General features: G+C 33.9%; 1 non-coding gene across 1 annotated transcript; it reads right to left on the minus strand.

Annotated features, from left to right (window-relative positions):
* Nucleotides 1–6,743: 6,743 nt before the first annotated feature.
* Nucleotides 6,744–6,850, minus strand: LOC141496742 (U6 spliceosomal RNA). Its single transcript, XR_012471140.1, has one exon. It is a non-coding gene; the product is annotated as a U6 spliceosomal RNA (small nuclear RNA).
* Nucleotides 6,851–7,204: the final 354 nt, after the last annotated feature.

Below are 7,204 nucleotides of genomic sequence, written 5' to 3' on the forward strand. Positions count from 1 at the left end.
GTGGGACTAAATTAAGAAAACAAATATGTGAAATTAAATGAAAATTATAATTTAAACAGGCCCAGATCCAAAAGTGCATCGTTTTACTTTTAAATTAATGAGAATAGAAATTAGTACAATACGCATTTATCTGGAAACATTACATTCTTTTATAGAACAAATGCTACAGAATTTACTGTAGGTTTATAATGAGCTTGTTTACATAAACATTCCCCCCCCCCCACTAATCTGTGATCTCTCCACGAGTCTTCCTTTCTGTATTCCAGGTTATAACCCATATGTGTTTTTTCATTTCCTGTGACTTTTGTCTCTATGCAATTATGAATCTATGAGAAAGGGTCTATCCATTGCACTCAAGTCCTTTCTCCCATTCATTCAATGGAATACTTGGAGAGTGAATACTAAATAGTTAGCTCTCATTCTTGTCACATGTCTGACCTACCTTCTTAAATAGCTGCTAATAAGTAACAAGATTTTCTTTGTCTTCTGTTATAAAAATAATATTATTACAGTCCTTTCTTGAAATAGTGTCTCGAGATATACAAAGGATGATTCTATTTGTTTATGTGAATGGCCATATTTATTTTTTTCATCATTTTTTTGCTCCATAAACAGACTATCTAATGACAGTTTAATGATAGTCCCTCCAATGACAATTTATGTTGCATTATCAAATTTCTCATTTTGCCATTACCCATAGTCCCTCAGTACATTTGCAGTGGATACCCAGTTATTTATTCACTTTTGGGTAGCATGAATATTTCATCCCTTCCCCCATCTCCCCAAAAGGAAATCTTCTAGGCTAATTAGCTCATCTATCATAATTTCATTTTTGGAAGAAAGCAATTTAATTCTACTCTTCCTGGTAAGGGAAGTATTTAATCATTTCTTCCCTCGAAGTGAGTTCTTATAAGGTGCCTCTATGATGGTAGATCAAATGTCATGGCATTTTCTACCCAAAGGCTCTACCACTGAGGCTATGAGGGTGACACTTAAGATAAATTGACTATTTCAGAAACCAAATTTGATGTTTTCTTTCTGGTAAGAAGCTGTCACTTTAACAATTGTCATTTTTGCAAATATATCCAGTGCTTAACATAAATAGAACAAGTACAAACAGTAGAGTTGGGCTATCTCACAAACATGACTGTAGGACTTTCTCAGATATTTTAAAGCCATAGCTTAGTAAGAGCAGTCAGTAGTAGTTCATTTTATATGACCTAATTATTGGGTAGACCAATAATTCAGTGCCATTTCATAAAGGATATGCAACTGAACTGACTGAAATGATCAAAATTCAATTAGTACAGGTCAGTGGTTAGTCCTGTAGGTATAGTTTCAATATATCAATTAAGTCCTTAAATTGAGCAAATGCTCATTTCTTTATTACTCTCCATTCTGAGATTCTGTGTAGCTCAGTTCACCTCTCTGATCCTCCGTTTCTTTAGTTTCTTTATCTACAAAATAAGAAAATTTGACTAGATTACCTTTAAGTTTTCTTTAAACTCTAAGTTTATGATTGTACAATCCTAATATTGAAATATAACAGAGAAGAATGAAATTAAATAACAATCTTATGAACTGGTGGAGATTGCTGTTACTTTTTCCATGGAGATTATGGCACATTTGATAATATCCTGGATATGGAGTTCTGAGAAACTGATTTTAAACCCTTTAAGACAACTCTCCGGGTTTGATTTTTAGAGAATAGCTATTGTAGGCTCAAGGAACTTAGTAAATGGAATTCCCTAAAACCAATGCTCATGAGCTCCTAATGATGTGTTAGCTTTAATAATGAACCAGGGGACAGAGGTAGTTTCAAGTAATGACATTTAATGAAATGGCATAATAATCAATCAATCAGTCAATCAACAAATGGTTATTTTGAACCAGGTTTTATGTTAGAATAGCAACTTAATGTATTTTCTGTAAATCCAGGGTAAATACTCCTCCTCCCCTCCCCCCCACCCAGGTCTCTACAACTTTATAAGCAAGAGTGGCTCCATGTAGAGAATTTTATAGATTGTGCAATCCACTTGGAAGAAACACATGTGGCCAAGGTATCCTTACAAGGAGGCAAACTATGTTTCTGATTCTTTAGGGCATATTTCTGTCTTCTTGTGCTGTCACTTGGGCCTACTCTCTGCTCATCTTGTAGACTACCTTGTACACAGCTACCTTCTATTATCAGGTATCAAGCTCTTTAGTAAATAGGGTAAAATTCTCCTAGCTAGCTAATTCTGCCAGACTTAATGTTTTTTGTCTTCAAAGTTCTGGCCATTGGGATATGAGGATCTCTGAAGGTAACTCCATCTTAAACTGATGGTGAACATTCTTTATAATTCCTAATTTTAATCTCTAGAAATTACCCTATAGAACATTGAACAAATTTTAGTTTATAGTTGGTTATTTTCTTAATAACTACCAAATATCTCTTATATACATGATTCTACAGTTATTAAAACTAAACAATTCTTTATCTCTCATATAGATAAACTACTGGGGGAAACGAACTGAAACAAATTAAACCCAAGGGACAAAATTGGCCTCATTCCTGACCACTATATTTATAGATATGGCTAGCTCAAAGTCTCAGAGGGGCTTTGAGGCAGAATGTTACATTATCATCACCATCATCTGCATCTTTGTCATCAACCAGAAGAACAAAAACAACATTGTTATAGAGGGGGTAGTTTATAGTTTCTCCAGTCTTGTTATGAAGTATGAAAGACTTTTTAGACTAGTAGAAAGCATATTGACTTGGGAACTGAAGGACCTGGGTTGAGAACTGCTACTTGCAATCTCAAAGATAATGTGTAAATCAGTCAACTTTCTTGGTCTCTCTCTGCTTGTGTATAAAATAAGGCATTAGAACCACAATAGATGCCCTCTAAAGTGTCTCTCTCTCTCTCTCTCTCTCTTTCTCTCTCTCTCTCTCTCTCTCTCTCTCTCTCTCTCTCTATATATATATATATATATATATATATATATATATATATGTATATATATATATATATTTAACTGGTAGATTGTTTTTGCTTCATTGGGGATCCCTGGTCTGGGGAATATCTTTAATTTCTTATTAATGGTTAGGTACTACTATCAACTTCAATATAATTTTTATTATTATTTTATGTCAAATCCAACCCCAATACCATTTTAACGTTTCCAATGCACACAGAACAGATCTTTTTTCTCTTCTTTTCTCAACTTTTTCCTTCCAACTTCCCCAAAATTTAATCCTTCAATGACTCTTATTAATTGTATAATTTTAAATTGTTTTCACTTAAGATTACTCACAATTCATCACCTTCCTAACTTCCCAAATTTATTTCATTCCATTCTTTTCCATTTGAGGAATTCTTTTTTATTATTAAATATTTTATTTATTTTGAGTTTTACAATTTCCCCCATCTTACTTCCCTCCTCCATCCCCCCACAGAAAGCAATTTGTCAGTCTTTCTTTCCATGCTGTACATTGATCCAAATTGAGTGTGATAAGAGAGAAATCATATCCTTAAGGAAGAAACAAAAAGTATAAGAGATAAAAAGATCAGACGAAAAGATATCTGTTTTTTTCCCCCTAAATTAAAGGGAATATAGGTGGCGCAGTGGATAGAGCACCGGCCCTGGAGTCAGGAGCACCTGAGTTCAAATGCGGCCTCAGACACTTAATAATTATCTAGCTGTGTGGCCTTGGGCAAGCCACTTAACCCCATTGCCTTGCAAAAAAACTAAAAAAAACCCCAAACCCCCTTAAATTAAGGGGAATAGTCCTTGAACTTTGTTCAAACTCCACGGTTCTTTCTCTGGATACAGATGATAGTCTCCATTGCAGATAGTCCAAAATTGTGTCTGATTGTTTCATTGTTGGAATGAGCAAGTCCCTTAAGGTTGATCATCACCCCCACGTTGCTGTTAGGGTGTATAGTGGTTTTCTGGTTCTGCTCATCTCGCTCAGCATCAGTTCATGCAAATTCCTCCAGGCTTGCCTGAATTTCCATCCCTCCTGGTTTCTAATAGAACAATAGTGTTCCATGACATACATATACCACAGTTTGCTAAGCCATTCCCCAATTGAAGGACATTTACTTGATTTCCAAACAGGGCTGCTATGAATATTTTTGTACAAGTGATTTTTTTACCCTTTTTCATCATTTCTTCAGGGTATAGACCCAGTAGTGGTATTGCTGGATCAAAGAGTATACACATTTTTGTTGCCCTTTGGGTGTAGTTCCAAATTTCTGTCCAGAAAAGTTGAATGAGTTCACAGCTCCACCAACAGTGTAATAGTTTCCCAGATTTCCCACAACCCTTCCAACAATGATCATTATCCTTTCTGGTCATGTTGGCCAGTCTGAGAGGTGTGAGGTGATACCTCAGAAAAGCTTTAATTTGCATTTCTCTAATTTATGAATTAGAGCAATTTTTCATATGACTATGGATTGCTTTGATCTCCTCATCTGTAAATTGCCCTTGCATATCCTTTAACCATTTGTCAACTGGGGAATGGCTTTTTTAAAAATATGACTCTGTTCTCTGTATATTTTAGAAGTGAGTCCTTTGACTGAATCATTAGTTGTAAAGATTGCTTCCCAGTTTACTACATTTCTTTTGATCTTGATTACAGTGGTTTTATCTGTGCAAAAGCTTTTTAATTTAATGTGATCAAAATCATCTAGTTTGTTTTTGGTGATGTTCTCCATCTCTTCCTTAGTCATAAACTGCTCCCCTTTCCATAGATCTGACAGGTAAACTAGACCTTGATTTTCTAATTTGCTTATAGTATTGTTTTTTATGTCTAAATCCTGTATCCATTTGGATCTTATCTTGGTAAAGGGTGTGAGGTGTTGGTCTAATCTAAGTTTCTCCCATGATAACTTCCAATTTTCCCAACAGTTTTTATCAAAGAGAGTTTTTATCCCAATAGCTGGACTCTTTGGGTTTATCAAACAGCAGAATACTATAATCATTTCCTGCTACTGCACCTAGCCTATTCCATTGGCCCACCACTCTATTTCTTAGCCAATACCAAACAGTTTTGATGACTGATATTTCATAATATAATTTTAGATCAGGTAGGGCTAAGCCCCCTTCTTTTGCACTTTTTTCATTAAATCCCTGGAAATTGTTGACTTTTTATTTCTCCATATGAGTTTACTTCCAACTGTTTCTAACTCATTATAGTAACTTTTTGGAATTTTGACTGGTAGGGTACTAAACAGGTAGCTTAGTTTTGGTAGAATTGTCATTTTTATTATATTAACTCTACCTATCCTCGGGCAGTTGCTATTTTCCCAGTTATTTAAATCTAATTTAATTTGTGTAAGAAGTGTTTTATAATTGTTTTCAAAAAGTTTCTGAGTCTGCCTTGGCAAATAGACTCCTAGGTATTTTATATTGTCTGAGGTTACTTTGAATAGGATTTCTCTTTCTAGCTCTTCCTGCTGTATCTTGCTAGACATATATAGAAAAGTTGAGGATTTATGAGGGTTTATTTTATATCCTTCAACTTTGCTAAAATTGCTTATTGTTTCTAGTAGTTTTTTTGGATGATTTCTTGGGATTTTCTAGGTAGACCATCATGTCATCTGCAAAGAGTGAGAGCTTTGTCTCCTCCTTCCCTATTCTAATTCCTTCAATTTCTTTTTCTTCTCTAATTGCTGAAGCTAACATTCCTAATACAATATTGAATAATAGTGGTGATAATTGGCATCCTTGTTTCACCCCTGATCTTACTGGGAATGCCTCTAGCTTCTCCCCATTGAATATAATGCTTGTTGATGGTTTCAGATAGATACTGCTAATTATTCTAAGGAACAGTCCATTTATTCGTACTCTCTCTAGTGTTTTTAGTAGGAATAGGTGCTGTATTTTGTCAAAAGCTTCTTTTCAGCATCTATTGATATGATCATATAATTTCTGATAGGTTTATACTAACAGTTTTCCTAATATTGAACCAACCCTTCATTCCTGGGATAAATCCTACTTGATCATAATGTATTATCCCAGTGGTAATTTGTTGTAATCGTTTTGCTAAGATTTTATTTAAGATTTTTGCATCTATATTCATCAGGGAGATAGGTCTATAATTTTCTTTCTCTGTTTTAACTCTTCAGCACCATATTGGTTTCATAGAAAGAGTTAGACAGGGTTCCACCTCCCCCTATTTTTATATAGAATTGGAACCAATTGTTCCTTAAATATTTGGTAGAATTCACTTGTGAATCCATCAGGCCCTGGAGATTTTTTCTTAGGGAGTTCAATGATGGCTTGTTGAATTTCTTTTTCTGAGATAGGGTTGTTTAGGTATTTAATCTCCATTTAAGCTGGGCAACTTAGATTTTTGTAAATATTCATCCATTTCACTTAGATTGTCAAATTTATTGGCACAGAGTTGGGTAAAATAATTTTTAATTATTACTTTAATTTCCTCCTCATTGGTGGTGAGTTCACCTTTTTCATTTATGATACTAGCAATTTGGTTTTCTTCTTTCTTTTTTCAATCAAATTGACTGGAGGTTTATCAATTTTATTGATTTTTTCATAAAAACAACTTTTGGTTTTATCTATTAATTCAATAGGTTTTTTTGCTTTTGCTTTTATTAATTTTTCCTTTAATTTTTAGAATTTCTAATTTGGTATTTAATTGGGGATTTTTAATTTGTTGTTTCTCTGATTTTTTAATTGCATATTTAGTTCATTGATTTCTTCTTTCTCTAATTTATTCATGTGAACATTTAAAAAATATGGAGTGCTTCATGAATTTGTGTGTCATCCTTGCATAGGGGCCATGCTAATCTTCTCTGTATCGTTCCAATTTTAGTATATGTGCTGCCAAAGCAAGCACCATTTGAGGAATTCTTGACACATGAGATTATTAGTCATTGTATAAAGACATATATAATACCTTCCCACCTCTTTGCTGTTGTTTATACTATATATAATCCATGCCTAGAACACCCCCTACCCATTATTTCTGCTTTTTAAAAGAGAGATGAGGGAGTATCAGTTCAGACCAGTTCTGGTCTCAATTCATTGATCTCATTGTTAAATGTGTTAAAATTGTTCAATTTTCAATGTGAACTTTACACCATTGACAAGAAGAGGAATGTAATCTGAATCTTTTCTCACAAAATATCATGTATCTCTTGTTATGTTTTATTCTTCATTTTAGTTCTTGTGTAATTTTGTACTTCATTGT

The sequence above is a fragment of the Macrotis lagotis genome, chromosome 8 (assembly GCF_037893015.1).
Source record: "Macrotis lagotis isolate mMagLag1 chromosome 8, bilby.v1.9.chrom.fasta, whole genome shotgun sequence".
Classification (NCBI taxonomy): Eukaryota; Metazoa; Chordata; class Mammalia; order Peramelemorphia; family Peramelidae; genus Macrotis; species Macrotis lagotis.